General features: G+C 48.3%; 1 protein-coding gene and 1 long non-coding RNA gene across 3 annotated transcripts in view; both read left to right on the top strand.

Moving 5' to 3' along the window:
- The window catches only part of LOC110260790, a 185241-nt gene extending 175984 nt beyond the window's left edge, over positions 1-9257 (top strand). Inside the window, exon 4 of the long non-coding RNA XR_002344245.1 lies at positions 8441-9257. This is a non-coding gene — a long non-coding RNA (uncharacterized LOC110260790). The remainder of the gene's footprint in view (positions 1-8440) is intronic.
- ELK3 (ELK3, ETS transcription factor) overlaps positions 9729-21952 on the top strand; it is a 69965-nt gene continuing 57741 nt past the window's right edge. The window contains exon 1 of one of the 2 annotated variants that reach the window (XM_021092733.1): positions 9729-9822. The gene's annotated coding sequence lies outside the window, so the exon portion shown is untranslated. Of the gene's footprint in view, positions 9823-10719; positions 11106-21952 lie in introns of those variants that run through there. The other variant, XM_021092732.1, reaches the window with a different exon arrangement.

Genomic DNA, 21952 nt, shown 5'->3' with positions numbered 1-21952 from the left:
ACAGCCACAGCAATATGGGATCCTTAACCCACTGAGCAAGGCCAAGGATCAAACCCCAATCCTCGGAGAGACAGAGTCAGGTTCTTAACCCACTGAGCTACAAGAGGAACTCCCTGTGGTATATTTTAATTGTAACAGTTTTCATTTGAATTGTTAACTTACAAAACACAATGCAATTTGTGTAGTATTTGCATATAACCTGTGTACATCCTCCCATATATTTTATTTTGTTTTATTTTATTGTATTTTTGATAGGCAAGAAATAGATTTAGTAAGATAGGAAGCTTGTGAGATGCAAGTGGGCAGGCAAGGAGGCTCTCTATTTTATATTTTAATCAGCTTTTGAAGTTTACTTATTATTAATTGAAGTATAGTTCATTTACAACGTGTTAGTTTCAGGTGTACAGCAAATTTATGCATATATTTATATATAAATATATATATGGAATTTATGTATAAAACGATTCTTTTTCAGATTCTTTTCCATTATAGGTTAAGATATTGAAAATAGTTCCTTGTGCTATACAGTAGGTCCTTATTGATTATCTAGATTATTTTATATATAGTAGGGCGTATATGTTAATCCCAGATTCCTAACTTACCCTTCTTCCCTTTCCCCTTTGGTAACCATAAGTTTATTTTCTATGTCTGTGAGTCTCCTTCTGTTTTGTAAACAAGTTCATGTCTCTCTCTTTTTTTTTTTTTAGATTTCACATATAAGTGACATACAGTATTTTTCTTTCTCTGACTTATGTCACTCAGTATGATAATCTCTAGGTCCATCCATGTTGCTGCAAATGGCATTATTTCATTCTTTTTCATGGCTGAGTAATATTTCATGGTATCTCCTGTATATTTTGAGTCCTCTCTAGATTACCTATAACATCTAATACAATGTAAATGCTATGTAAATAGCTATAAACACTATGTAAATAATTGCCAGGTGCACAGAAAACTCAAGTTTTGCTTTTTTGGAAATTTCTGGAATTTTTTCCCCCTGAATGTTTTCTATCCTTGACGGATTGACTCTGCAGATGCAGAACCCACAGATTCTGAGGGCCAACTATACAGCAGCTGGCTCTGTACCCAGTGAGTGCCCCTCAAGAAACTTGGCTGACTGGCTGATAAATCAAAATGGTGATAAATGAAGCTGGGGCATTCAACATATCTTTTAAATATTACATTTGGAGAAGAGAGCTTCATGGCAGAGGTGAGCCAGCAGACAGTGTGAAAGTGTGGGGGCATGTTTAGAAGGACACTGACTCACACAAAGAGACAAATACCCTCTTTTACATTAAGCAGATTCTCCCAGTCAACCTCATCTGGCTTCTGTGATACCACCTTCACACGCTCTGTTCCATCCCTACCCCTCAATTTTCAGCTTTCCTATCTGTGCCGTCCAAACCCTTCATAGATCATGAAATCAAATTGTTGGCTGCAACCAACGTTTTCTAAGCAAAAAAAAAAACACAAAAAACAAAAAACAAAACCAGAATAGAAAACACATGGTAAACATTTTTAAAAAAAAAAAAGCTATCATTTTGTGAAACCCGTTTCAATTCCTTCTATGTGCAGATAGGGCTTTGATGTAAACTGCGTTTCCTCCTGTGGGCTGGAGTTAGAGATTTTCATCCATGGGTCTAGGAAGCAGATAAGGCACCTCAGCCTTTTGCTGAGCAGATTCTGTGACCAGGGGCTTCCTGGGCAGAATTGCTTGGATAAGTGCAGTGGGAGGTGAGTTAATGCTTAGAACCACCCAGGAAATTCACAGCACGTCAGGGTCTTAGTCAGTCTCTGGTCCAACACCCTCAGTTTACAATCTGTTGTGGGAGGAGGTTGAGTTGAAGAATGGAGACGGGTCAAATCAGTGGTAGACCCTGCACCCCCAGCGGTCTCCCTGCCTCTCCATTCTGGCTTTCTTTTCTTTACTTGTTGAGGTCCTCGACTGTAACACAGCAAAGAATATCAGAAAGGATTTGAGTTTCAGCCCCCAAACCTGGACTGTGGTCCCAGCCCCATCACCTACTGTGTGCCCTTGATCCCAAGCATTGCTTAATCTCTCCACTCCTCAGCTGTATCAGATGTAAAGCAGGATTCTTACTATTGGGGACCAAGGGAGTTCATTTACTGAATGACGCTTCTTAGATTGTGAGACATTATATATATTTTCTAAAAATTATTTCTGCTCCTTGCATATCTATGACATTTATTCAAGAAACGTGTATTGCTGGGAGCTGAGGGGAGGATGCATGTAACCATTACCAAGTCTAGCCCCCTCTCGAGAGTGTCCACTGACACTTTCTGGGAGGAAGATGCTTCTCCCCTTCATTGCACCCCCGTGTCTGCTTCTGTCCTCAGAGCCCTCAGAGGGGTGTACAGAAGTCCTAGTTAATTTGAAACTACTTTAATAACATGCCATCACCCCAGCTTCCTTTGCCTCCGAACTGCAGTGCCTGGTTCCTGACAGCTGCCTGGAGATGGCGTGTCTCTTCCCCTCCATCCTGGGTTACATCTGGAGCCGCATCCGCCCTATGCCCATGGAGTCCCACTAATGACCTCATTGGGCCTCTACCTGCTCATGTGAGGACTCAGTATCCTCCACTCCCCCTAAACGCAGTCTTCTCCTCTAATGCCTCAGATTTCCAATTGCGGTGTCTTACATCAGCTGCCTGAGTCAACTCCCAGCCGGCTAATTCACTCCTCTCTTTCCCGTCCAATCTCGGAACCAACCAAGAGAGAGAGAGCAGGTGCCAGGCTGATGGAGATGAACATGCTAGTCTTATTCCTGATAAAAGCTAAAGTGGAGGATGACCCTTCCACCCACAGGGACTGCGGACTGGCTGTGGTTTCACCCTCGGATGAAATTTACTTCCCTGGGCCGAGCTGGAAAACTGCAGGCACCTCCAGCATGGAGGAGACCATGGGGTCTTGGGCGAAGCTGGCCCCCAGGGTGGGGGCAGGTGGGAGCAGAGCTGAGCCTTTGCCGTTTCTTCTCCTGATCTTGCAGGTCAAAGACCTGCCCTCTCCCTTTTCTACTGGAGATCCTTCCAGACCCAAACATGAAGGCTTCTTTGCTCACGATCTTTGTTCTCTGGCTTCCTCAGGATTGGAAGGACTGTCAGAAGCATCGTCTCACCTCTGTGCTGGACCCCAAGCAGAGGGAGCACCTGGGTTCAGAATAGCTCTCGATTTCACAGGGAACAACTTCATTTGTTCGGATCGTGCCTCAAAATCTCCACCACAACCTGCACCCCGACCCCTGCTTTAGCCTTCCCCAAACAAAACCTGTCACCCCGGGCAAACAGAGCCTTGGGAGGGAATGAAAGCACTGTGCTTCTGCCTGGGAGTTTATTCCCTCTGGAGACCCTGCTCTAGCATCAGCTCCGGCAAGCCTGGTCATGGCCCCAGGTCTTCCCTGGCTGTTCTCAAATTACTACTCTCTTTTGCATTTCAGGGATTTTTTCCCCAAGGTGATGATCAAGCTGTAGTCCATTAGCTTTTTCCACCAGGAGGGAGCTGGTCTTGAAACCCACCCCTTGTCCACCTTTGCCATTAAAGCCCAGGCATGACATCCTGCCCACGGGGCACTGCCGGGGCTTCTGTGACTGTCTGATACTGCGGGAAAAGTGAGGCAGCAGTTTGCTTTGAAGCCTTGCCCAACACTTTCTCGGGGCAAAACAAGAGATGAAACAAGAGCCCTATTTTCTTTTTCCGTTTTTGCTTTTCAGGGCTGCACTCGCGGCATATGGAGGGTCCCAGGCTAGGGGTCAAATCAGAGTTCCAGCTGCCAGCCTACACCACAGCCACAGCCACAACAATGTGAGATCTGAGCTGTGTCTGCGACCTACACCACAGCTCACAGCAACGCCAGATCCTTAAGCTGCTGAGCAAGGCCAGGGATCGACCCTACATCCTCATGGATCCTAGTTGGGTTTGTTAACTGCTGAGCCACGGAGGGAACTCTGGAAGTGCCTGTTTTCTTGATCTACAGATTTAAAATCTAAAGCAACTGTTTGCATAGGAACTTTAGGCATCCCTGGAAGAAAAGAGGCCCAAGACCACCGTACCTTTCTGGATAAATCAGATTTCTGTTATGTAAGCAGTGACTGTGACCAGTAGCTGTTCAGCACAGTTTCTCAGTTGTGTTCATCCTGGAAATTACAGCAATGACTCACAGTTTTTGGAGTGGTGACACCCTGCCCCTATGTTTTAATCTCCTTTCCTTTCTAATGACACAATGTGGATTTGGGGTGAGTGCGGAGGTACAAAGTATTAATAAGTTTCGATCAATTGTAAATTAAAAAAATCGAAACCTTGGAACTCGTGTTAATTCCCCCCAAATGTCATCAGTTATTCTCCTTCATCGAAACTGTTCACATGTCTCAGTACTATACAATGAATGTCATTTTCAAAACTTTATTGTATATCACTCCTTTTATGAGTGACGCGTTTGATTGATTCAAAAAAGTTTGCTAGCACTTTTTGGGCAGGCATTAGGGATAACACTAAGTGGTCAAGTTCAAACCCTCTGCTGTGGGAATGTACGAAAAACGAGCCAGGGACTTCATTTGGTGGATCTTGGAGGACTTCTTGGAGGAGGTGGGGTTTGAGCTTCGGCTAAAGGATGAGTAAGACATTTACAAGGGTTTCATGAGGAGAGCGGTCATCTGGGTGGAGCTTTGGAGAACCAGATTCTTGGGTTCAGCCTCAGAATCTCAGGGGTGAGGCCCTGGTATGTGTGGTTCTGATGTGTAACCAGGGCTGGCACGTCAAGTTTGTTCAGAGACCAGAGAACGGCCTGAAAGACAGTCTCTAGGGCTTGGAGAGTCTAAGCCAGTAGTTCCCCACCTCAGCAGAAGGGCAAATAAAAGGAATGAGATGAAGCATCTTTAAAGGTTTCCTTTACAGACGAGGTCCCTGGATGTGAAGTTTGTTAAAGATACTAAGATTTTTGCCCCATGTCACAACGAAAGGATTCTCTGGAATAAGAAAAAACATGTGGTTAAAACCAAACCAAAAAACAGCACAGAATCTCATTGGTCTCAGATGGCCTGTGCCAGGGGGTGACAAACTTTTTCTGTGAGGGTCGGAAAGTAAATATTTTCAGCTTTATAAACCATGACAGCCTCTGTTACAACTATTCAACTCTGCCACTGTAGCACAAAAGCAGCGTGAGCTAACGCTAGGTGAATAAGCATGGCTCTGTTCCAACAAAGCTTCATTTATGAACACTGAGATTTGAATTTCATATAATTTTGACATGTTTCAAAATATTATTATTCCTTTGATTTATTTTCAACCACTTAAAAACATAAATTCTTACTATTTACTACAGCCGGGAGGTAGAGGCAACCCAAATGGCCATCAAGAGATGAAGAGTTAAGGAGTTCCTGTCCTGGCTCAGTGGTTAACGAATCTGACTAGGAACCATGAGGTTGTGGGTTCGATCCCTGGCCTCGCTCAGTGGGTTAATGATCCGGCGTTGCCGTGAGCTGTGGTGTGGGTCGCAGACGTGGCATGGATCTGGTGTTGCTGTGGCTCTGGCATAGGCTGGCAGCTACAGCTCCGATTCGACCCTTAGCCTGGGAACCTCCATATGCCGTGGGTGCAGCCCTGGAAAAAGGCAAAAAGACAAAGAAAAAAAAAAAAAAGAGCGAGAGAGACAAAAAGTTAAAAAAAAATTGTTGTGTATGTACACAATGGAATATCATTCAGCTTTGAAAAGAAAGGAAATCCTGTCGCATGCCACACTGTGATGACCCTCGAGGACATTGTGCTGTGTGAAATAAGCGAGTCACAAAAAAGAGAGATCCTGTGTAGGTCCGCTGTCTGAGGTGCCGAAAGAAGCCAAATTCATCGACTCAGAAAGTCGAATGGTCGTTGCCAGGGGCCGGGGTAAGAGAAAATGGAACATTGCATTTAATGGGGAGAGAGTTTCCATTTTGCAAGATGAAAAGATTCTATAGGTCAGCAGCGCTACGGTGTAAATACACATGACACACGACTGTACAGTACACCTCGAAATAATCAAGATGGTACATTCTATGTCATTTTTTACTAAAATTCAAAATTAAAAGAGAAAAGGTTAAGTCTTACCTCAAAAGTCATCTAGAGACAGGCATTGCACCCTATAGGCTGCAGTCTGCCAACCCCTGGCCATGGATGGGGCAAATCAAGTCTTCTCGAATGTCCCCCGAAGGACCTCTGACAATGCAAAAGGAAGAGCGTAAACTCCTGAGGGGGGCTCTGCCTGTAAGGCTGTAAAAATTTTTAAAGTACTCCTTCTAATGAGGTTCACGAAAGTTTTTTTTCTTTTCTTTCTTTCTTTCTTTTTTTTAGGGCCACACCCAAGGCATATGGAGGTTCCCAGGCTAGGGATCAAATCGGAGCTGCTGCTGCCGGCCTGCACCACAGCCACAGTAACGCGGGATCCAAGCTGCCTCTGTGACCTACACCACAGTTCCTGGCAATTCAGGATCCTTAACCCACTGAGCAAGGCCAGGGATCAAACCTGCGTCCTCATGGATGCTAGTTAGATTCGTTAACTGCTGAGCCACGACGGGAACTCCTCGTGAAAGTTTTGAATCCTAGTCCATGACACATGCTTTAATGTACAGCTGGCATTCACTGTAAAAATCAGTTAAAACAAAAACAAGATGTTCATGAAGGCTCAGAGAGGGTGAGTGACTTAGTCACAGACACAGAGCTAGACCAAGTCAGCATGGCACTGGAGCCCCACATTCCTGATTCCAAACATACACTTGCTCCCTGAGCAAGTGTCTTTCCATCAGGCTTTGGCCGTCTAGTCCCAGCTCCTCCCCCAACCCCCCAAATTCATCAATTCATAAGTTTCACATATTAGTTGTTCGGCTATGTTCTAGAACATTTTAGTTTGGTATATTTTAAAACTCTTTTCTCCTGCCTTAATTATACGTCCTTATCCTTTTTTTTTTTTTTTTAAACTCTGTCCTACATTGTGGAATATTACATCATGAGGGACCCAAAAGATGTGTTGTTTTGTGTACCCAGCATCCATTTTCTCTTTGGTAGATTGTGTTATTTGTTCAGAAGTCTTCCTTCTTCTCTCCCTGTCCTTATTCCTGTCCCACTGACTTTAGACTTGGTCATTTGATTACTTTTCCCAGGGGATTGTAAGTGAACATGAGGGTGTCCCAGTCCTAAGCAGAGGTTTTTAAAAGGCGTCATGTGTCTCCATTCATGTCTCTTGAGCTCCATCCTTCTAGAAAGCCATGTGTCCCATGTTAAACCCATTCCTTCAGGCTGGGTCCCCAAATGAGAAAAACATATGAAGCAGAACTAAACCCTGCCAACTGTTGTTGTGGTGAACCAGAGGGCTGGGGCTGTTTGTTACATGGTATCTTCCCAGCAAAATCTGACTAATACACTTTTGGAAGCCGTGTTTGGGTTTTCTTCTGGAGACTCAGCCCCCCCTCCACTCTTTGTCCTTAGGGTTTGGTTGGGCTGACCCTCCTCCACCCTGCCCCAGCCACACTCCAACACACTGACTGACTCAGTCTCTGGTAAAAGCTCTGCGGATCTTTACTTTTTAAGTTAATTTATTTTTTATTTTGGTCGCACCCTTCGCATACGGAAGTTCCCAGCAAGGGATCAAATCCGAGCCACAGCTGCAGCAATGCTGGATCCTTTAACCCACTGTGCCAGGCCCGAAATCAAACCTGCACCTCTGCAGTGACCTGAGCCACTGCAGAGACAATGCCAAATCTCTAACCTGCTGTGCCATAGCGGGAACTCCAGATCTCTGATGCTCTTATTAAAGCTGAGAGAGTGTCATTCTCTCTCGGCCAGCAGCAATGAATGGCCCTGTCACTTGCTCCATAGGGTTCTGGAAGAAATTTTACTCACACCCCATACAATCCTAACTCCTGTCTGTTTTACAACAAAAGCATAAAAAGAAGAGTCTGGAGAGGAGTTCCCGTTGTGGTGCAGTGGAAATGCCTCTGACTAGTATCCATGAGGCTGTGGTTCCATCCCTGGCTTCGGGCTCAGTGGGTTAAGGATCCAGCGTTGCTGTGACTGTGTTTAGGCTGGCAGCTGTAGCTCTGATTCGACCCTAGCCTGGGAACCTCCATATGCTGCAGGTGCGGCCCTAAAACAAGAGCCAAAAAAAAAGGTTGTGGATTCTATACTACTAAATGCCATCCTCCTTGGCTGCTTTTTGACAGTGAGAAGGAAAACATGGAAAACAAATAGCCATTGTTAGGCACTGAATGTTAACGTCTCCCCTAAATTCGTGCTGAAGCCCTAACCCCCAATATGATGGTACTAAGAGGCTGGGCCTTTGGGAGGTAATTAGGTTTAGCTGAGGTCACGAGGGTGGAGCTCCCATGATGGGATTAGTGCCCTTTACGAGAAGAGACACCAAAGAGCTTGCTTCCTCTCTCTCTCTCTCTCTTCCCAGGGAGCATATCGAGAAAGGCCAGGTGGGGACACAGTAAGAGGCGTCATCTGTAAGCCCCGGAAGAGGGCCCTCGCCAAAAACCGAATTGGCTGGCATCTCCATCTTAGACTTCCCAGACTCCAGAACGGTGACAAAGAAACGGCTGCTGTATAAGCCGCCCCGTCTAAGGCGTTTATCATAGCGGCCTGAGCCAAGACGGCAGTGGCTGGCGCGTGCCAAGTCCAGAAGCTCCGGGCACCTGTACGTTATTCCCTGTGCCTTGAGGAAGAGCAGTGTCAGCTCTGAGTTACTCATTCCAATGAAGAGCTTGCTGTTGGTGGCGCGGACAACTGAAAACACCAGAAAAACGAGAGGTTTTCCTTTGGTTTGGGAAATGCCAGAACCGCCCAGAAGTGTTTCGGGAGTGCCTTGGACAAAGAGGCATTGCGGCAAACTAATTAAAGCTTGATGACAATATGTATGCTTTTTCTCTCTCACACATATTAGGATTCCACAACATACTGTATTGTTGTGAGGACACACAATAAAATGCATGAACGCCACGGGTTTAAGGGATACTTCGGCTTGGCCTTGCCCTGTGCTTTTGAGATAAAGCAACAAGGTGTTCTTAATTGTGCGTAGGAGACTTTTTTTCCTCCTCCAGAAGGATAATAAAATAAGTTGACATTGTCCCAGTCCACAGCTGCATCATACAGGGACATGCAGTGAGCTCTCCTGGGTGCCAGGGGAAGCCCGCTACATTGTAACCATCATCGCTAAAGTGGAAAATGAGCTGTGGCCAATCAAGGGCTTTCCTCCTCCCAACATCTCTTTCTTCTGTCCTCCCCACCTTGCCCTCCGCCCCCCCCCTTCCTGTCTCCCCACCCTTCTCAGAGGCCTGCTGGGCCTTGTCCCACCTCTCAGTGAACTAGCCACACCGGCCCCAAGCAAATGCTGGGAGCCCGAGGGTCCCCTGAGCCCAGGGTTCTGACTGGCACTTGGGGGTCCTAAGGAGAGTAAAATCCAACCCTCCACAGCTAGTCATAGTGAGATGGTCCCAAGCCAACCATCCTCAGAAGGGCTGCAAAAATAAGAAACAAACAAACAAGTGGAGGGACTCGGAAAGGCCATCCTTTGAAACCAACGCCCCCTCCCTGCCCCAGGGATCTGACTTAATTGGTTTGGGCTGTGTGTGGTGATCAAGAGGTTTCAAAGCCCTCCCCAGGTGATTCTAAAGTTTAGCCAGGGCTGAGAACCACCCCAGACCTCCCGCCTCAGGCCCGCAAAGGTGCGGCCAGGCAACTGGTGTTTTAACAAGCCCTCCCCGCGATGCTGGGGCGCGCTGAGGTTTGAGAAGCGCTGGTCTGTGCTGCTAAGGAGCGGAAAATGGAGGGGTCCAGGAGGTGAGCAGTCAGGGGTGGGAGCCTGGGGGCAGGGGGCTGGGGGCGAGGGCCTCTTCCATCCTCACCCTTCTCTCTCCTCTAAGCCTCAGGGCAGTGGACAAGCTCTCGGGTCGGAGCCTGGCCCGGAGCCCTTGGGGGTGGGCTGCCCTTGACGGATAGCGCGGCGTGGAGTCCAATTTTGAGATGATGAAGCCTCAGTCACTTAGCCCGGCGGAGGCTGCCCCTTTGCCTCCGGAGCCCCTAAGCAGGCAGGAAAGTTTGGGCCTGCAGTAGGCCATAGCAAACGGCCAGAAAGGGCTCTTCCTGGAGAATCGTGGCTTCCAGTTTATGGCTTCTCATCCTTTTCCCCAAAGTGGGCCCCCTACTCCGAGCGCTGGCTTTTTTTTTTTTTTTTTTTTTTTTAAATCCCAGACAGGAACTCTGTCCATCCCCGGCCAAAAACTGTGCCTCCTTTGCTGCACAGGCAACATCTTCTCATCCTAAGCAATCACGCCCCCACCCACGATCAAAGCGGCGCCCGGCCCAGAGCAAGCAGACCCCTTTCCCGATGCCCTAGCCCCCCCACTCTCCCGGCCCCGCGGACAGAAAACAGCCCGTCTAGCGGCCTCCCCACTTCGGGCCTCCCCGCCCAGGCCAACCAGGCAGGCAGGCAGGGCAAGACCCCCACTCAGGGGCCCAGCGCGGGGACTCCGGGGGAGCAGAGGGGTCCCCGGTGGTGCCCTATCCCAAGGTCAGCCCCCCGGCGCGTCGGGGGGCAGCGTCCCTGCGTTTCTGGCCGAGTTGCCCGCCCCCCGGTGGGGAGGGGCCGCGGCCACTCGGAGTCGCACGGGGTCCGGAGGCTCCTCCCCGGGGGTGGCCGAGCAGGAAGCGGGGCGCGGCGGGCGGGGGCGCGGGCGCGGTGCGGGGCCCCGGGCGGCGGAGTATGCGCGGGCCTCGGCGGCCAGCCCCGGCGCACAGCCGCGGCCGGGGCGCGCGGCGCGGGGCGGAAAAGCCTGTTTACACAGACTGCACACCGCCTGGGGAATAATGCAGTAAAGGAAGTGAGCCGGCTCGGCCTGACTGCTCCAACTTCCTGCTCTCACACACACCAGAGGAAAAAAAAAAAAAAAAAAAAAAAAAGAGGAGCGAGAGAAAGAAAAAAAAAGGGGGGGAAAATCAGGATCTCATTACAAGAGCCACAGACCGTCTGCAGACGCCTGTCAGCATGGAAATTCGGGGGCTTTCGCCCGGTTCCTCCTAGAAATTCCCCCGAAGAAGGATCTTGAAAGCTCCCCCACATCTGGGTAGGTAGTAGGGTTCGTGCCTGTTGCTTGGACAGTTGCAAAGTTTCGTGGCGGGTGGGGGGGGGTGTCTTTTTTCTTGCTTGCTTTTTCCCTACGGCTTGGGGGGGGGGTGGGACCGGGTGGGCGCCGTGCTGGGGGGCTGCGGGCCTGGGGCGGAGGGCGGCCTCCGAGAGGGGACGCCGCGGGGATGCTCCTGCGGCGGGTTGGCGCGCCGGCCGGGGGGCTGCGGGCACCAGGCGCTGGCACACCCCGCCCTGGGCTGCGCTGCGAGCCGGGAGGAGGGGGCGCGCGGGAGAGTTGGGGGGGACGGTGAGACTCGGGGTCCCTGGGAAGAACGGTGACTGGCGCGGGCTGCGTGCCTGGTGGCTGGACCACCGCCGACCTTCAGCCGGGGCTGGGGAGCCCCCCAGAGTGGCGGTGGGCACCGATGCTCGGATCCAGGGAAAGGACAGGGGTGGAGAGGGAAGCGGAGGGCGTGGGGAGCGAAGCCGAGGGGCTGGGGGGAGCGTCCCCTCGGGCTCGGCAGGTGACCCCCCGCCCGGGTCGCCGCCCCAGGCGCACGCCCAGCCGGACCTTTAAAAGCTAGTGGCGTTATTACTGGACACGGGTTTGGAGGAGGACCGGGCAGGAGATGATTTTGGAGCCCCCGGCACTTGAGGACGAGGCGTTTTCGCTTGCAACTGAATGCTGGCCTGTAATGCTACTGTAACTTTTGAGGGAGGAATTACGGTTTTGGAGGGTTAAAAAAGAAAAGAGGGCTCGGTTTTGTTAGGTTTTCTGAACCGAATCACCCCGAGGACAAGCTGCCGTTAGGCGGCGGGTGGGGGTGGGAGAAAGAAATGTTATTTCAGAAACTGCAAAAGGGGCTTTTTAGAAGAAGAAGAAGAAAAAAGAAAAAAAAAAAAAACAAAACACACACACACACAGTGTCGGGAGAGTTTCTGGCTTGTCTGGAAACGGCAAGACTAATTGCCATGCGCTTCCGCTTTGAAACTGGCAGCAGACAGCATCTTGAAAATGACTCACTAGAGGAGCTCACAAAGAAACTGTGGTTTGCTCCTTCTCAGGTTTATGTATTTGTGCCTTTTACAGTTTCCTTTGTAGTGTTCGAGGGGTCACCCGCCCCTTCCCCGCCGGCCCCTCTCCCACCCTCCTGCTCCTGGAAGCCCCTGGCTGGTCTTTAACTCCCCCCAGCACCCCAGCAGGGAGGAAGGGGGCTGGGGGAGGCTGAGTTGTTTTTGGAGTTGGCTGGGGAGAGGGTTAAAGGGATTCTGCTGCTGCAGGGGGAAAAAGTTCCCTGAATTTTCCACTGGCTGCTGCAGGAAGAGAGAGCCCCTTTAGTCATTGCTAAGTAATGTCTGCACACACACCAACTAATCTCATTAGGAGTTTCCGCTGCTCGGCACAGGAGGGGTTTTGTGCAGCCACTGTCAGCCGGGGGAGCCCTGCGCTGGAGAGGCAGACACGTTACGGCTTTATTTACTTAGAGGGGCAGCCAGCCGCCCAACGAACCTTTTCAGGGCAGCATCTTGAAAACTTTGAAGTCATTTTGGATTTCGGACTTAGCAGGTTTTTCCCTCCTAGGTGTGTGTGTCTCTCTGTGTGTGTGTGTGTGTGAAGTCTCTCTTGCTAAAGCTGCTCAAACACACCCACCCTCTGTGCGTGGGGGAGGGGGCGGGGGGGGGAGTGAGGTGATGAGAAACTAAGCCAGTTCCAGGCATCTATTAATGAGCTCAAATTGATTTCAGAGTCTTATTGCCAAACAAAATACCCTCCGATCGCTCTCCGTTTTTTCCTCTCCTTCTGTGACACACATTTATTTGAGAAAGGTCGCTTATAAGTTTCAATTTATGGGGATTATAAAATTACAAATTGTGTTAGGAGGGCAGGTGGGTCAGACAGTTACCAAGACTGTCCCTAAGTGTTTTTAGAGTTTCCAGTAATGATCCTGCCTGCAAAACCCCCTGATGGTCATTCTATGCCAAATATAGCAAAGGCCTCTGGCCTTTTTTTTTTTTTTTTTTTAAACCTTTAAATGTTGGAAATATGAAGCATTACTAAGAAGGGTAAAAGATTTTAAGGAACCCGATGGGAACTGTGGGGCTCCTTTGATGATACGGACATGCTGCTCTCTTGAGGACTTTTTCAGGGGTTGGCATTTCTTGTGGCAAAGCATGTCCTAAAAACAATCCACCCAGCCTGACCAGGGTTTGAGTCAGTGGACATGAGTAGGAGATGACCCTAACACTGCACCTGGCACACAGTAGATGCTCAGTAAATTGTTGTATTGAAGGCTGTGAGTAGGGTAAAAGAACTTACAGTGAAGGCAAAATGCTTCCCCAAGGCAACTGCTTTCGGCATGAGCAGTCCTTAAGGACGAAGATTATAAATATTCTTAAGACTACATTTTCTTCATAATCGGAGTTCCCTTCGTAGCTCAGTGGTTAACAAACCTGACTAGGTTCCATGAGGATGCGGGTTCGATCCCTGGTCTCGCTCAGTGGATCAAGGATCCGGCGTTGCCGTGAGCTGTGGTATAGGTCGCAGACGCGGTTCGGATATGGGGCTGCTGTGGCTGTGGTATAGACCGGCAGCTGTAGCTCTGATTGGACCTCGAGCCCGGGAACCTCCATATGCCACAAGTGCGGCCCTAAAAGCCAAAAAAAAAAAAAAAAAGGACTCCATCGCCTTTGTAATAAAAAGGAGGTGATTAGATTCTTCAGTCCAATAAATTAATATTTAGAAAGCATGAGGTTTATTTATATCAATAGTTCTCAACTGGGAGTAATTTTGCTTCCCCAGGGCTGTTTGGCAATATCTGAGGCATTTTGGTTGCCTTCATCAGAGGGGGTGCTACTGGCATCTAGTGGGGAGTGGTCAGGGATAACGCTAAACATCCCACAATGCACAGGCTAGCACCCCCAACAAAGAATTTTCCAGCCCCGAATGGAATGTCAGGAGTACCCAGCTGGAGAAGGTCTGTTTTTACATTAATGTTGGTGATGATAACTTTTATTTGCATTCATTTAATGACCAGCGCAGGTAAAAGTCACCGCTGGCACGTTTCTGCCCCATGAATAATAACATAGTGTGGGTGACTTTTCTGTCTTTTTGGTCAGGTGTGTGCACAGAATGGCAAGTAAATGATGACGGTAGTGGTGTGTCTTTGTGAGCCGAAGTAGATCATCTCTTAAAACTTACTCATTTGGTACGGATGCCTTTTAGACCAGAAGGGCAATAGCCCAGATCCGGGAGAGAAGTGATTTTTCAGTCCCATTTGAATTGTGAAGTTTGGTAAACATTCATTAAAGACCACCTTTTTTTTTTTTTTTCTTATTTAAAAATGTGAATAGTTCAAAACTGCTAATATACAATAACCGTAACTGTGAGGTCATATATTGAAATGTGTATTTGTAATAATTTTTTAGAACTTGACTCTTTTCCTGAAATCGGTTTTAAAGGGCTTCCAGGCAGTGCCTATAAATTAAAATATTCCTTTCTTAGCTGTCAAATAGTGGATTTTGTGTGTCCTGTGCTACCCAATTATATATCTACCTGATTCAAAAAAATCAGTATAATTGCAAAGCATTACCTGAGACAAAACAAAGCCAGAACACTCTTAAAAAATTATTTAAGGATGCAGCTTCCTGGAGTAGAGTCTTTTTTTGCTGATGGGGAATTACTGCTTAGTAATTACTAAAGGCTTTGCTCCTTCGAGTCTTAGGGAGTGATTTCACCATCTTCTTGTTTCCCAGACCTGGGGTTCCTCATTAAACTTTAAAAGAAATGGGTTCTCCCTCCATTCTGGCTGTGAGCTGGCTGCGGGGAGCCGGCTTCTACCCCGACGGGCCCAGTACCCACACATGCCGATGACAGGTTCTGGTCATTTGGGCGAAGGACTCCTCTGTGGGCAGACTTTTCTGTATGTTTAAGGCAGGAGTTTTTAATGTCCTATTTATCCATAATTCCCCTTTGCCTTTGTAGATCGATGACATATTTGAGATCACATTAGTATAGCACTATTTTCTAAAGATTAGAGTTTTTTTTTGTTATAAAAATATCAATGTGTATTATCTTAGGAAGATTCAGAAAACCACAAAGAAAAAAAAAAAACCATCTTTCATAATCCCACCACTGTTAACATTTTGGTGTGTGTTTTTCCTGTCTTTTAAAATACATGCACGCGTGCGCGCGCGCGCGCACACACACACACACACGCCCACATAAAATTTTTAATTGGAGTCACACCATCGTTTCTGTTTTGTAACTTATTTTCGCTCAACTTATCACGTCGCACAGTTTAATACCTAGTCCTAAGACCAAAGTTACCACACATGGGCCCATATTTATTGATCTAATAAATGTGTTGACTCAACAGTGAATTGACACAGTTTCTACATAGACTTGTTCAGTGTTTTTGTCTCTGTGGCTCCAAGTAATGTTTTAGGAATGCTGCCCTCTTGAAAGACTGAATTCATATGTGCTGTGAAGTTTGGGATTTTGATGAGCTTCTCTGTGATTTAAGGATGAGTCATGATTTGCAGTAGAATATCAAGATGTAGTAACAGGAAGTCCAGGGCTGCTACACATCAAAATAGAATGTTCAGTGATGAAACCAGAGAAACTCGGTTGGACCAAAAATACACGTTGAACTTCTCAAACTGTAAGGAGGGAGGAAGGTGCCTCTTGCACACTCGGTGCCTCTTATTTATTACTGTTTCATGTCAGTAAAGTTTCCAGACTTTGCAACTGGTCTGTTCCATGGCTTTTCAGTTCAAGATTCCTCTTGCCCATGGCCAGCTTGAGTGGCGATCATCCAGCTTTTGGTGTGAAACCAGGGCAGTGAGACCGTGAAAACTCCGGTTTGGCCACTTACAGTGAATTGAATCAGCAGCACGCAGGTGTGTGTGTGCATGTTAGGAAATCCTAAGGACCTTCACTTGTAGTAGATCATTCAGTCTTTTAAGTCACCTGCTCTTCGTAGAAACTTGACTCCCCATCATCCCGATCCACAACCAGAATAAACATGGCCTTTCATCCATTACCAGAAACGTAACATATATGCCAGCAGCTTCAGGGTAAACCTTTGAATTGGGCATTTCAGCACATTGTAATGTGGTTGAATTGCTATTAGGAAGTACTCATTGACCACTTGATGTTGGTTAATTTTCAGCGGCGGGAAAGTAATTATTAAGAATTCAATGGGATTATTTTATAATTGGCTGTGAGATTTATTTGCATATTTTTCAAGAAATTAAGATAAGTTCCCTGGGGGGCTAGTGGTTAAGGATACGGCATCCTCACTGCTGGGGTGCAAGTTCAATCCCTGGCCCGAGAGCTTCAGAATGTTGTATGGCCAAAAAAAAGAAAAAAAAAAAAGCAATTAAGATGATGGTTATACTACTATATTCTGATTTTTGGGGGTATTTTTGGCCATACTTGAGGCACACAGACATTCTCAGACCAGGGATTGAACCTGCACCACAGCAGTGACAATACCAGGTCCTTAACCACTAGGCCACCAGGGAACTCCTAAAATAGTCTGATTTAAATTGGACTAAAATGAATATACTTACATGCATGCTCTAAAAAGAAGTTCTAAAGCACACAGCATCCTAAGTATTTTTAAAGCTACCGTATCTAAGACCGGTCCCTAATTTTCCAGGTACAAATATGAGAGTGATGGGGTAGGTGTAAAATGCACTTACCTGACACCTTCTCTTGCACTGCCCTGTGAGGTTAGTGGCTGCTTACTCCAAACAGCAGGATGAATCGGAGGTCCTTGGTATCTTTTTATTTTTTTCATTGGTGTATAATTTACAGCCATGAAACTGCACAGACCTTAAATATTACAGCATATATGCATGTAATCCCCACCCTACCTCCAAATAGACACTACTTCCATGACCCCAAAATATTCCTTGGATTTTCTTTTAAAATCATGGCAATTTCATGATTCTATGTTATCAAATCCTAGATCACTTGGATAACATACTGCAATATTTTAAAATTTAATCCGCTTGGTTAAAAATATGTCATCCAAACGTGTGGATTTCCCCAGACGATAGGAGGAAAAATCCCTTGCATGTTCGTGAATATCACTGAAGCTGTAACCAAAAGTCGTGTGTATGCTGTGGGGAAAGCGGATCCCCTTAAAACCGCTTGTGTTTAGAGGATAGCACTTCATCTCCCCGGACCCCCAAATCCCTGGCTGGGTGGGTACCGTAGTTCAAGTAGAGAGGAGGGGGTGGTCCCTTTCAGTCCAAAGTCCTGTTGGCATATGACTGTTTGAGACTCAAGAACTTGACTGCTTCCAGGAGTTCTGCAAGTGTGGAGGCAGTGCTGGATGCCATCCCCCAACAGCTGACCCCAAGACGTGTACGGCACTTATTAAAAACTGCTGTCTTGGGTGGGGAAGGGGGCTCCCCCTGACGAGTCCCCCTCTATCCCATTTCGGCCCCCTTTTGAATGAGCAACACCTGAGGGAAGAGCAGGGTTCGCCCCTGGGCGTCCTTTCCTCCTCTTCTTGAGGTTTGTGACAGGTGGCTCTCATTTCTAAAGACCCACCGCTGCCTGCATCTGGGAGCAGCAGTTGCTGTCTCCGGGTTGGGTGTCGAGGGGGCACAGGTAAGATTGTGATGGCCTGGTCAGGTCCCTGCTCTTGCCTTGCTGACAGTCTCTGAAAAGACTCTCCCTCCTCCATGCTGGACCTGGAGGGCCCCCATCGCCCCTCGCCTCCTGCGGGTCCTTCCCTGCCCACAAGCTAGAGCAGTCCTTTAAACACGGACCTGCCTGCATCACCCCTCTGCTTCCACCCTCCCTGTGCCTTCATCCGGGATGGAAACCAACATCCTTCATTCGAGCAGCCCGCTGTGGTTGGGCTGCTACACGGGCCTTTCCTCAATTCCCCGGTGTGTGATGAGCCCCTGGCCAGTGCTGGTCCCTCCCCCCGGCAGTCCCTCCCCTGTCCTCCACTCCCATCAATTTCTCTCCGCTTGTGAGCCAGTCGGTCCTCATCTGCCAGGTCTTAGCTCAACCATCTCTACCTGAGGAAGCCTCTGCTGGTCCTCTAGGCTAACTTGCCATCTCAGCATCCATCCCTGGCCTTCAGAACCCTTACCACAGGCTTTATTTACAGGCTTCCTGGTGATCTGAATTCTCCCTTTCCAGATTCTTACTGTCCAAGCCCGCGAACCAAACACCTTTCAGATATATAGTTCTGGAGGTAGGGCTGGTGTCCCTCGTTATTCAGTAAGACTTCGATTCCAAAACTTGGGAACCATGTAGATTTCACAGCAGGCTGTCCCTTGTTATCTGAAGTCACTGTCCAAACCCTGGGATTCTTGAGATTCAGAAAGTGAGGGATACCTGCGCTTGTATGTATCAAGATGTGTTTCACATCTGCCTTGCCCATCAGTCTGTCAGCTCCCTCCGGGCCTGATCTGTTTTTCTTATCCTTGTATTTATCCCAGCCCTGTATACAATACCTGGCATTCACTGCATTAAAAGCAATCTGAAGGGGGAAGCATTTGTCAATCTAGCCCCTCTTCCCACCTTTTGCCGGTGGACTTGATCAAGCACTTTAAGCAAGAGGCATATCTCTTGGTTAAACTGAAGAAACAGCCAAGAAGATCCTCTGGGGAGGTTGCATCTTTTCCCAGGGTTTTTGCTCGGACGTGCAAGAAAAGTGGAGGTACAGAGATCAGGTTAGGCTGTTAACACCCGAGAGGACGAGCTTTAACCCTCCTGTCGATATCAGTTATTCTCAGGCTGGCTGGTGAAGAATGAGGTGCTTTAAAGGACAGAGCAGCTTGAAGGACTCTCAGAGTAACGTTCTTTCCATGTTAATCCCTCTGCAGTAACCATCCCGGTCCTTATCGATGTCTAATGCCCCAATTTTCCTCGCTCCTTCCTTTGGGCTGAGTTCCAAATAGGTATTCACATATAAAAGCGCTTCTGAGGCTAAAGCTTGTGTGTGTAGCTTTTGTCCCTAACTTTTTGTAATTAGTAAATGACATTTCGGCTTGAGTTTTAAACCAATAAAAGGCACTGCCTGTATGATTGGAAAGGATGCAGGATTGGATGCCTGAATTGTTTTCAGTGGAGGCCTAGACCTGCTGTGACTTTCGGCTGGATGTTGCCAAGGAGCGGATTGTTGACAGTCAAACCTTGATGAACCCGCAGGTGTAATTAAGCGGAGGGTTGTCTCCCCGCACGCAGCTGTCAGAACAGCGATTCAGACAGCAAGCGCCGCCACAACAAAGCAAGCCTCTGCAGTTATTCCAGGATGTGCTCCTGGGTACCTGCAGGGTCTCTCTGTAGGAAAGAACCACAGGGGTTCTCCTGCCTTGTCTACACCTGTAAGCCCTCATCCCCCTCAGAAGGATGCTGCCAGGGCCCAGAAGGGCAGAACACGCTCTGAGGCTGGGGAGGGGCTGTGCGTGTGGGAACAGTTTCCTGACACTCGTAGTTAGGAAGTTACCTCTCTGGTTGGTCCTCGGTGAACTGGGGATGTAACTTCGCCACTCTCCCCCGACTGGCGTTTGGAAGAAGATGTCCCTTTAGAGGGTACCATAGAAGCCCTGGTTATTGGAGTTCATTTAAAAAGGAAGAAGATAGGCAGATGAGTGTGTGTGTGTGTGTGTGTGCGTACGTACATGCACACTTGGGTGGCCTCCATCGATGTAGCCCCAGCAGGGTTGCCTGAGTCTGAGGGAGAGGGACACTGCCTTGTCGCAGGATTTGTTCCCCTCTAGAGTCACTTTCTCACGTGCAATTCAAGCCCCAGTTCTGTACAGAGGAGTGGAGCCTAAGGGAATGTTTGCCAAACCTCTCCATGCCAAAGGATCCTTATTTCAGGAGAGAACTTGGAGTTTTGATACCATGTTCAGGAGAGGAGAAAGCGCAGAGGCCTCATAATTTCAGCAAAAGCCCCCTTAAGAACACACAGGAAGGGAGCAAACCCTTTGGTATTATTCGAAGACTGTATGTGGAAGCAGCGCCTGAGTCTTGTATGGTCTTGCATTTTGAAATCCTCTGGAATTTTGAATTCATGCGTCTTGGTGGGGAAGTTGGTTTTGCCGATGTCCCTGCCTGTTTTCAAGCTCCAGATACTGATCTGTGAGACCAGAGGGTGCTGGTGGGTAGAGCCCAGCTGGCTGGTGGTTGGGGGGGGTGGTTTCTTTGTAAAGGCATTTTAGAACAAACATCTCCCCATTCTCCAAGTGACGGAGTCAGGGATGGAACGGATTAAACCCCAGGCAGAGGGAGGGAGGCTGTCCCGTCTGTGCTGAGCCTCTCGAGGTGGGCAGGACACCTGTGGATGGGCCCGTGTCACCCTTGGTAGTCAAGGCAAAACCAGAAGCCCCCGGCCTTCAGCCATGTGGCGTTCCTGACTGGGCTTCATTCACGTCTTTATTTAGCACTGATTCTCAATGCTGCGTTTGTGACCCTTGGATGCGTTGAGTCGTTTTGAAAGTGTGTTAACAATGTCCTGGAGTGGGAGTTCCCGTCGTGGCGCAGTGGTTAACGAATCCGACTAGGAACCATGAGGTTGCGGGTTCGACCCCTGCCCCTGCTCAGTGGGTTAACGATCCAGCGTTGCCATGAGCTGTGGTGTAGGTTGCAGACGCGGCTCAGATGTCACATTGCTGAGGCTCTGGCGTAGGCCAGTGGCTACAGCTCTGATTAGACCCCTAGCCTGGGAACCTCCATATGCCACGGGAGTGGCCCCAAAAAATAGCAAATAGACAAAAAAAAAAAAATGTCCTCGAGTGAATTGCTTTCATTACAAATGTGGGTGCTGGTGGGCGATGTCTTGGATCGGAGAAAAGGACCCAGGCATCCCGGGGCTCTCACCAGCTCCGCATCAGTGCCCTCCGAGAAGAGCAGTGCCCTGCTTTGATTTAAATTGGAGCCGAACCACAAGGACGGCCTCCTCCTCCAGCCTTTGCCACATCCTTTGCTGCTGTTGTTTTGAAAACCAAAGATTAAAACCTGCCAGTTGGGCTGGAGGGAAGCCGAACCTTAAGGACTGTCCATCCGCCACATGACTGACGTGCAGAAAGGGTGATTTTCTCTCGCGAGAGGGGAAGAGTCTCTAAAGCAGCATCTGACATTTATTTTGCACAGTTGATATAGTCACGTGGAACAGTGACTGGAAGAGTAAGTAGAGGAACGAGTTGTATGTGACATTTAAGAAAAAGGGCCGAGACCCGTGGGTGGATGGCAGACTCCCAAACGGGCACTAAGGCAAATGAGGATGCTTTAGGTACAGAGCCGATGTGGGCCACTGATGTCACCAACAGCCGTTCTTTTCCGTGGGATGCTTTTGTTGGCCTCTTGAAGGAAACACATGGGTACGATGTCAGCCTGATATGAATGAATGAACCCTTGGTCCTCCAGTTGGTGACAGTTTTAATGTGATTTTGTTTATTGAATAATTGCAGTTTGGAGGCAGATAGACAGGTTTTCACTATATTTAAGGACTTGGGGGAGGACTCTTTAGTTTTTACCTCACTCACTGTCTCTTGTTGCACCGGTTTTCTTAGAAATAACTCTAGTCAACAGACACAGCAAGATCATTTGCTTTTTAGGGCCGCACTCGCAGCACATGGAGGTCCCCAGGCTAGGGGTCTAATTGGAGCTACACCTGCCGGCCTAGGCCACAGCCACAGCAACGCCAGATCCGAGCCGCATCTGCCACCTACACCGTAGCTCAGGGCAACGCCAGATCCTTAACCCACTGAGCGAGGCCGGGGATTGAACCTGCAACCTCTTGGTTCCCAGTCAGATTTGTTCCCGCTGCACCACGACGGGAACTCCACACCAAGATATTTTAAATGTGT

The sequence above is a fragment of the Sus scrofa genome, chromosome 5 (assembly GCF_000003025.6).
Source record: "Sus scrofa isolate TJ Tabasco breed Duroc chromosome 5, Sscrofa11.1, whole genome shotgun sequence".
Lineage (NCBI taxonomy): Eukaryota > Metazoa > Chordata > Mammalia > Artiodactyla > Suidae > Sus > Sus scrofa.
The sequence above is the reverse complement of the archived record's forward strand: the minus strand, read 5'-3'. Positions and strand labels throughout refer to the sequence as shown.